This window comes from Achroia grisella, unplaced genomic scaffold (assembly GCF_030625045.1).
Source record: "Achroia grisella isolate CSIRO2021 unplaced genomic scaffold, CSIRO_AGI_Agris_v1 utg109, whole genome shotgun sequence".
In the NCBI taxonomy this organism is placed as follows: Eukaryota; Metazoa; Arthropoda; class Insecta; order Lepidoptera; family Pyralidae; genus Achroia; species Achroia grisella.
The window spans coordinates 6,432,904-6,442,599 of record NW_026712573.1 but is presented as its reverse complement, the minus strand read 5'-3'; the positions used below and the strand labels follow the sequence as shown (position 1 = coordinate 6,442,599).

The 9,696-nt window shown below is 30.6% G+C and overlaps 1 protein-coding gene across 2 annotated transcripts in view; it reads left to right on the top strand.

Annotated features, from left to right (window-relative positions):
- The window catches only part of LOC131844581 (flotillin-2), a 247,835-nt gene that overhangs the window by 142,812 nt on the left and 95,327 nt on the right, over nucleotides 1-9,696 (top strand). The window lies entirely within an intron of this gene.

The following is a 9,696-nucleotide window of genomic DNA, read 5'->3' as shown; positions in this document are numbered from 1 at the left end:
TGCAACATTTTGCATCGCTCTTTATACATACTTTTTTTCTGAAATGAACCCTACACCACTGATTATTTATTACGCGGTAAACTGGAAATCGGTTTTTAAGTTTTGGCGCGAATGAATAAGTGAAAGGAGCAGTTAGGTTATTTAAAAATTGATAAGTTTTCATAAGACTGACTAAGAATGTTATAAAATAAAATTTACGATAAAAATGTTATAAAATAAATTTGGATATGTTATAACAAAAGCTGTGCATCTTTTTTGTATAAATGTTGAAACTAAAAAGATGACGTCGAAATGTGAAATAAGTGTAAAAAATCTCAAAAATATATAATTTTGATGATTCTGTACATATGTGAAGAGAAGTTAGTATATTTTGAGTAACATTAGCAAGTATAATTTAACAAATTATTTCTTTTTTAAAATAATACTGTATTATTTTAAAAAAGATACAAAATAATTTTGCATTTTACTCCGTTGTTGTTGTACGTGATATTACAGTTATTTATCTATATAGTAACTTAAGATAAATATATATTAATATTATTAATAATGGAGACTGAGAAATTTGTTATGAGGAAAGTAAACTTCGAAACTACAACACCAGTTTTAGGAATTCTTTGATGTTTTAAAAATAAAATGTCGAAAAGATATACAAACTCACAAATTTATGAACACCCGAACGATGCCGGGCCAAAGAAAAAAAATTTTTTCAATAGCTTCCTTCAACTTAATCTATAACGGGATTTCAATGAGCTGAGTATGTTATGTAGATCCTTAGCACCGGTAAAGTTGTCGCTATTAAGATCCCGTTGCTGACCAACTACGAAATTAGTTTCATTCTGATTGTCTATGATATACTATTTTTTAATCCATGGCTTGTAAAAGTAATCAGCTTGTTTTAAATGTATCTTATGTGGTATTTTAATACATTTTTGGTGCTTATTTTTGCCTCATATGGTTTTAACATAGATTGTAGTTTCTTTGGATTAAAATATAATTCATTATGTACCCTCATAGTGAAATTGTCAAACTGACTCACATTGCTACCTACTAGATATTATTAACTCTTAAAGTGAGTGAATGTGACAGATTTCACGCGCGTTTCTTTTCATGCGACGATTCGTCTATAATATTTGCAATATATTTTCGTCAACTCTGCTAAGCTCATTAGTAGCTTTTAGTCACATTTCACAAAAGTGAAGTGGATCAATTCAATGATTTGCAATATACAATCTATTGCAATAGATATTAAATATTATATGCAGCGTATTTAAGCTAAAATTTAAAGCTAGTATTTATTTTTTTTTTTAATTATGAAATTCATTTTATTATACATTAATTTATCTCATATATACTGGACATGATTTTTTTTTAATTTGATCCTATAGTGTATTATTTCTCATTTTTCATTAGTGATTGTTTACTATTATATTTAATATCCTACAATACAATATACCATAGTGCTGTACTCGAATTGTATTGAATGGCATATTTACGTCATACCATCAAAATAATTTTGACACATTGTACAATGGACTATAAAATTTCTATTCCAAAATCTTAACATCTCACGTGTCATGTTCTCCATCTAAAATGATCTTAGATCTCCAAAGAAAGGTGTTTATTTCTCACGCTATTTTAGAGGTCAGTCTATTCTAAGCCAGCACTGCGTATGTTATTGTTTCGGTCTGAATCACACTGAGACAAGAGCGCCGCGTCACATATATTCTGCTATGGCTTACTGAGAAAGGGGTCCATCGAATAGGACTATATAAAATATAATAATGATATATAAAAAAGATTATAAACATACTAAATACAACAATATTGATAATGACGGCCTCGGTGGTCTAGTGGTTTAGCACACCGCTATACTATCGATGTCGCGGATTTGATTCTTCGCACGGTGCAAACATTTGTATTCATAAGTATGTTGTTTTGTATTAGCACAGATAACATAATATTACATGTATTAGTATGGTTATGAGTATTCTAAATCTAAGTATTTATGATGAGGATAATGTATTTATATCAGTTGTCTAGTATCCATAACACAAGCTCTGCTTATTGCAATAAATAAAGCGTCATCCAGTCCCACGGGACTAGAGTGCAATTACAGGATACGACGATAGATGTCTTCGTCATCCGGAATAGCAACGCATACCACGGGCGTCTGTGAAAGTCTTCATGTACGATATAGGCGATGGTTGCTATTTACCTCCTGGCAGGCTGTCAGCTTCCGACATTTTAGTTTCATAATAAAAGGGTTTAGGGTTTAGGTGAGCAATCAGCTTGGTGGCAAGAAAGGGGCAACCAGACATGCCATAGAGAATCTTGTACAAGTCTACCACGGTTTTGTCATAATTCTGATTGCTGCAGGCATCAATTCTTACTAACCCGGCAACATTATTAGCACCCACTTTGTATAAATTTGAAGTATCAATATTTAAATATACCTATCACAAGTGGTGATGAAGAAATATCTTGTTACTTTATTGACATCTTAGTTTTGTGCAACAGTATCCATGGTACTTGACCTGACTTATTGTGTAATGGTTTTTCTAATACATGTTCATTTGTTTGTTACCAATTGTGTTCAATATTTCGACACTAATGATTATGTTTTTGGTATTTATCATTGTCATTATATATCAATTTGCTACTTTCTAATGAAACAAGATCTTAAGTATGCACAAAATTATGATTGAAAAGATTTTCTTCTTGCCATTTCTTTTCGATTTTCATGTCTTTAGTTTCTTGTCTTTTTTCTTTTTTTTTTTTATCCACAAAGGTAGTCAGGAAAAGATATCTTAGCGATATGACCGTCTTTTATATCAATCAGTTCATTTAATTTTTTTTTTCTGCATTTGGTACAATAATAAATAGTAATATAAATAAATAGTCTTCACAAAATGTTTTAATTTTACTATCACAGTGAATGCAATGGTAAAAGTGAGTGACTGTGATGGTAAAATGAAAGTATTGCCATTTTACTTACATTAATTTCTTTGAAAAATATTTCTAAATGTGCATATATATTGTTTTACAAAAAATATTCTACTAATCTAGACGATGGCATATACCCCATACCAGGGACTATAATTGAACACATACTTTTCATTTTGTTTTATTTGCTAAAATATAATATAGCTGTTAGTTAGTTCGTTAGTAAATGTGTTTTACAAATAGAATATGCCTGTATGTAACTCAATAAAACTTTTATATCTTCACTGATATGTGTTCCATCTATCATCGAGTTCGATCATTATGAGAAAGCACAAATGTTACTCACAAAAATTATACGTATTATCAATAGTTAACACTAGATGGCGCTGTTACTAAGTTATTTACTGAAATAAAATTATACTTTTAAAAATATAATGAAGTTAATATTATGAATAAATAGATTTACGTATAATTAATTTATAAGGATATAATAAGAAAATTATCTTTTTAAAATAGTTAGATATAAAAAGATCCATACATGAAATGTTAATTTATGTTGATACTTTTGCAGTAGTCAGCAGCAATGTATTAAATAGTAAGTAGTGGCGAATAATAGATGGCGCTGTGAAATACATCGTACACTAATTGTAATGATTGTCATAAATATCAGACGTCGCCCTGCCTGGAAACGTTTATGTTTTGTTTATATTTGTCTCACCTACCGTGTTCAATGTGCTTTTTTTAACAACTTTACTTCTGTACTGGGTTTTGTACTGTACTTTTAGATGGTTGACATTTTATGTATTTAAGTTGCTCCTTCATATATTGTCTACACTACACAATAGTAATAATATTGAGGGGATTGCCCCATTACTAGCAATGTATTATACTATGTCACTTAACCTCTAATTGGTTCCCCCTGGAAACCATCATGTTAAATTTCTAGTGAATTTAGCATGATGGGCTAACTGACCTGACCTCAAGCTCATCTTATCGTCCCCCACTGATGGCCCGCCAGCATAAACGATAAGGGCAGGCGGGTGCACCAGGTGGTATATATTTATTAGTATAGCATATTAATTGGCATGAAGACGGTAAAAGAGCCCAGTTTATTTATAAATATTGTATTTTTGATCATCGAAGTATGGAAGTAGAGCTATTCAGCTTATTATCTTAATTTTTTCACAGGACAATTCGAACAGTGCAATCTGGTCCCAAGCTAAGCAGAGCTTGTATTATGGATACTATATAATTGTTATAAATACATTGTTACATTTCTGTTCTTAAATACATAGTTTGAAAATACCCAGATTGATACAAACAATTATTTGCCACTGCAGTTTTCAGCAGCACAAGCAAGAGAAATATGAACGTATAATTGTTCATTAATTCTTCATTATTATCAATAACACAATTCCATGTTTATATAACTTATTATGCATTTAAATACAGGCCTACAAAACACTTTATTCGTTAATTACTGCATGTGTATATATATTTTTACGCAACTAATGTTGATTTACGAGCGATCTCTTCAAGACCGCCTCTTTTTATGGTTTGTACACACAAAGATTATATGTATAGGCTCAGAATAATGTATATATATATGTTTACATATTCATTTTATGATTTTAATCCTGTATAATGTATAGTACAGTATTGAATACTATTACTATAGTCCTTTTTTATTTTATTAAATAATATTTTTGAAGTTGCACATAATAAAAACACGTGCATATGTATATTATAGTCATACAAACATTGGAATTCCTATTCATCCCTTTAATAAATCCCTTTAAGATATTAATTTTCGAAATTACTCTTTAATTGTTTACAGATGTAGTATAAAACAATGTCACCGCCGCTGTCTGGTCGCTTATAATTTTAATGTAGTCTTTAGCAATAGATAGAGTGATTCAAGGTGAATGTTTATATGTATATTACATGTATACATGTGTTAAGCCGAACGGATAGCTAGTATTTTATATACTTTAACACGAGCGCAGTCGGGATTGGCCGCTAGTGTAGTAAACGTTTTTTTTATTGATTCCATAAAATTTGCACTAAGTAGTCTACATAACGCGTACGTTTTGTAGCCCATTATGGTATACAGATATGGTATGCCCCATTACACAATATAAAATTACCAAAAATAAATGTTACATTACATTTATAATTTATATGCAATACCCTTATTCATTAAGAAAGACAACACTGTTGAGTCAGCTAGTAAAAAATAAATAGCGGCGCTGCACCTAGTTTTAAATTAGGGAGTGTTTGTACTACTTGTATTAGCAGATAGTAACATCGTAGTCACTAAAAACTATGCATTACAAGCATCGATGATTTCAAATCATAAAGTAAAGTGCAATGTCATTAATATAATTAGCATAATATCTGATTAGCATAATTGAACATGTATGTACACAAACATTACATGATGTAACAAACAGTGTCCAAACTTGAGATGAGTTGCACTGACTACACTTTGTCTCTTTTATAAATTTCTTGATGACAGTGAGAAATAAAAATAAATATGTTCAAGAAATTTATAGAATTTTCGAGCTTAAACTTACTTAAAGTTGAAAAATGACGCCACAAAATATCAGTTTCGTTAGATTTCTCAATTTGTTAACCTATCTAAAGGTAAAACCTATTATATGAAAGCTATACTATGTTTTCATCTTTTGCGACACTTGTTTCAACTTGACCCGGAAGACTCTTCTTCAGGATGAGTGCGGCGGATTTGTCATATAGTCTCACTTCACTTCGACTTGCATTGATATGATAGTTTTAGTGAATTAAAAAGTACATTATTTATAATGTAGTAATAATAAATACATGATCTGTTCAACTACGAATCATCTAAAATACATTTATTGACAAATATTTCAATATTACCTACTTTGAGAATTTTAAAATATTGAAAAACTTATACGCTCGTTCTCGAAAAACGCTAAAACTGTTAGCGTGTTAGATACACGCCAACAGTTTTAGCGTGTTTTGTTAGCTCGGGCGAATGTAACATGCCATTTCATTAAAATTTATATATAAGTATATAGAACGACGGATAACTTAAACTCTAAAAAAATTTCATGTAATAATAACAGTATTCTATTATATTCTACGAATTAACTATTGTCTTTGTTTTATAGCGAAAAAAGAATATTCAAATTAATCGAGTGTTTTTTTTATTTTAGCAAGTAGTTTTAACTATGAGGAATTTATTTTTATTCGAGTATATTAATATACTAGCTACCCACCCCGGCTTAGCCTGGGTGTACATGTTGTACCCTTCCTCTTGAATCTATTAAATAAACTCTATCTATTAAAAAAAACCGCTTCAAAATCCATTGCGCAGTTTTAAAGATTTAAGCAGACATACAGACAGCGACAGCCACTTGACAGCGACACACTCATTACTGTTGTAGTTGAATATAGACTAGACATAACATAAACCCTAATTTATAACCATTATCGTGCAATTGGAGCTCTCATTAAACTGGTCTTTCTGATCGAATATATAAACGTGTAATCGAGAAATCGATAGGGGAGCGATCTTTTCTAACATATATCGATATGTTACATAAAGTACCAGTAATGGCACATTGACGTGATTTTATTGCATTTTTAATATGGATAAACCAATCTCTAGTAACATTTCATTATATCATCGATAACACTGCAAAGAATAATATTATGTGGCAACGTGTAATCGAAAATAGCAAATATTATGAAGCAATTAATAAAACTTCGAATATCATATTTATTTATATTTAATCAATAGTCTAAAAATTCATTCAATTTCAAACCTCTAGCTTTAAAAATGACGATACTTCCATACAATTTTTCGTCCCCCCTTTAAATTCTTACAACTTTTTATTTTCATTAAAATAGCCTGTGTCCTTTCTCAGGGTGTACACTATCTTTGTATTATATTGAAATTTGTTCAGTAGTTTTGGCGTGAAAGTGAGACAGACAGTCAGACAAACAGAGTTACTTTCGCATTTATAATATAAGTAAGGAGTAAGGTACTTCCTTACACCTCACTAATATTATAATTACGAAGGACAAAATAAATCTTACGATAATGTATACGAAAAATATTAATTTTAAAACGGATTTTTGCTTCAACTATTCTAATACTGTTAGCAGCAGCTGGCCTTTTGCATCTAATTCCTCGTGACATAAATGTTATAATATCTAAACGTAATATGTAACAATAATAATAATTTAGACTAAAATGTGATGTGTAACATTTTAGTCTAAATTATTATTATTGTATTTATTGGTTTTTCCTACTATTTTTTACCCATCAATCAAACCTTTCAAATAAAATATAACTAATTATATATGTAACCGGAACATCGTTCTAAACGTAGATTTTAACCCACATTTTTCATAACATCGTAAATATTAAACATTATATCGACCATCGATTTTGAATAGGAACTTTACGATCGAAACTGGTTCAGAATAAAAAAACAGGTATTATACAATATACAAAATTATTGTTCAATTATATCGCCGTCGGTAACTACCAATGGTAGATGGTAACTTTCATTTTTAACTGAATCTCATTTTCTGTGGAAATTATGTTAGTCGACTTGGTTATCTAGATCATGGACTATGGCCGATAACGTAGACTTTGTTCTAAGAAAGTTAGATTTGTGCATTTTATCCATGAGTTCATTTTATACTAGAGATACTAGCGAACTATTATTAATAGTACTATTTAGATAACTATTTTTAAAACCTGTTATGCTTTTTATTATTTTCTGCCTGACATTTTTAAGGTCGCTCAGTAAAAAGCATTTCCTATTGTTTTTAATTTGAAATAAGTCTGGAATTGTATATATATATTTATGATATTATAAATGCTTGTATACTATATATCGATGTATGCAATACTATACCATAACAACCCATTATCATATAATGTTGAGAGATAATAAACAAATACTGATACGAGTCCCTTTAGAGTAAAAGATATTTTTTTACGGATGTGCTAACACTGACAGTATACCAATATGATATTATAGTAAGAAAGTGAGTGAATAGTTCGTTAAGATGAACTGATCAGAAATAGTAATATATATGAATGAATATAAATGTTTGTATTATGCGAGGAATCGAAACCGCGACCAAAGTAGAAACGCGAAGTAAACCTACTCGGTAACTCACTAGACCATCAAGGCTCTCAAATGTTAGTGTAATTATTTGTCAGAGAAAACTGTCTTTATTTAATAAGTTTCGGTCTGACCTGCTTAGTACAATGGTTCGTCAATTTTCGTAACACATACGTACATAATACATTCATTATAAATATATATAATTATTATATTATTATGAAATACACCTAAACAATAATGAATGCATATTACAAAATCTCGCTTGTTTCGTATACGTTATTACGATTGTAATGCTTAATCTGTGTACTTATTAGGTTTTAATATCGTTACGCATATCTTACGAAATATAGTACATACTATCCTGACGAGTTAAAAACCAACGCTCCTAAGAATATCCTTCAATACCTGTCCCTTACGGGCCTAGGCAGCAAGCTCTAAAATGGGACGAGCACAATAGATAGGCTTGCAGTGCAACAATGCGCAGTACTAAGCACTAACACAAACCCCAAAAAAATGTGTATGTCTTTGATGTGTAAGCTTAAAAGTCTATAGTTTGAAATGGAGGGGATTGTTAGTAATAAACAATATCGGCCCCATTGCTAGCAATGACCGATTTTCCCTATTCCGTGTCAGAGTGATCAACACGGGGTTCTCTCTGGAAACTAGAATCATACCCTGTACGTTCCACCTTCATGCGGTCTCCCTTGGAAACTATCTTTCTTTCCAAGGGAGACCGCATCTTCTTTTTGGTTATTTCCTGTTGAATTCGCTAGATGTGCTAACTGAACTGACTTTATTCACATAATATCATCATCTGCAGGTAGCATCCGCCTGCTCTAACGTCTACGCTCGATGGGATCAGTGTAGGACGATTAGATGAGCATGAAATTAAAAAATCATTCGCGATCAAACTTTCAAACCAGTCGCGGTAAATCATGCATTATGATTTTCAAGGGATACGGCTTGGACGTTTCCTAATAGAGTATATTGCTAGCAATTAGCATATTAGGCCCTACTCTTAACAATTGCTACTTAAAATATTTAATTGATGATGTGAAAATCGTAAAAATTAAAACATTTTATTTAGTATATTAATATTTTTTTATGTAAACAAATATACTTTTAAATACTAAGGTCTACTAAGATCGTCGCTCTGAATAAATTTTAACTTTGCGTTAATTTTAACATAGAGTTTAAAGAAGCAGACTAATTAATCTCGTTATGATATTTACATTCTAGTGAAAGTCAACAATTGAAAGTGACTTAAGATTATAAGATATGTATAAAGCGAATAGTGGAGTAATCCGCGTTGTTGTACTGTCTATTGGACTAAGGATAATTTCCTGTTATTATAATAGTATACTTTCATAGCTGTTAATTCCAGATGGGATAGTCTGAGGCCTGTTCTCTATAGTATTATATAAGCTATGGTCAGCAATCTATAGTAATATAGAAACCTGATGAGTTTGAGCACTAGTCCCAGGAATTATGGTTCAATTTTAAAAAGCAGTTTATTGCTGGATTAGGAAGGAGTTGATTTTCCTATTTCAGTGAAGGATATACAATATCACGCTACGATTAATAGTAGCATCGATGAAACACGATACAAAAATGGTGGAAA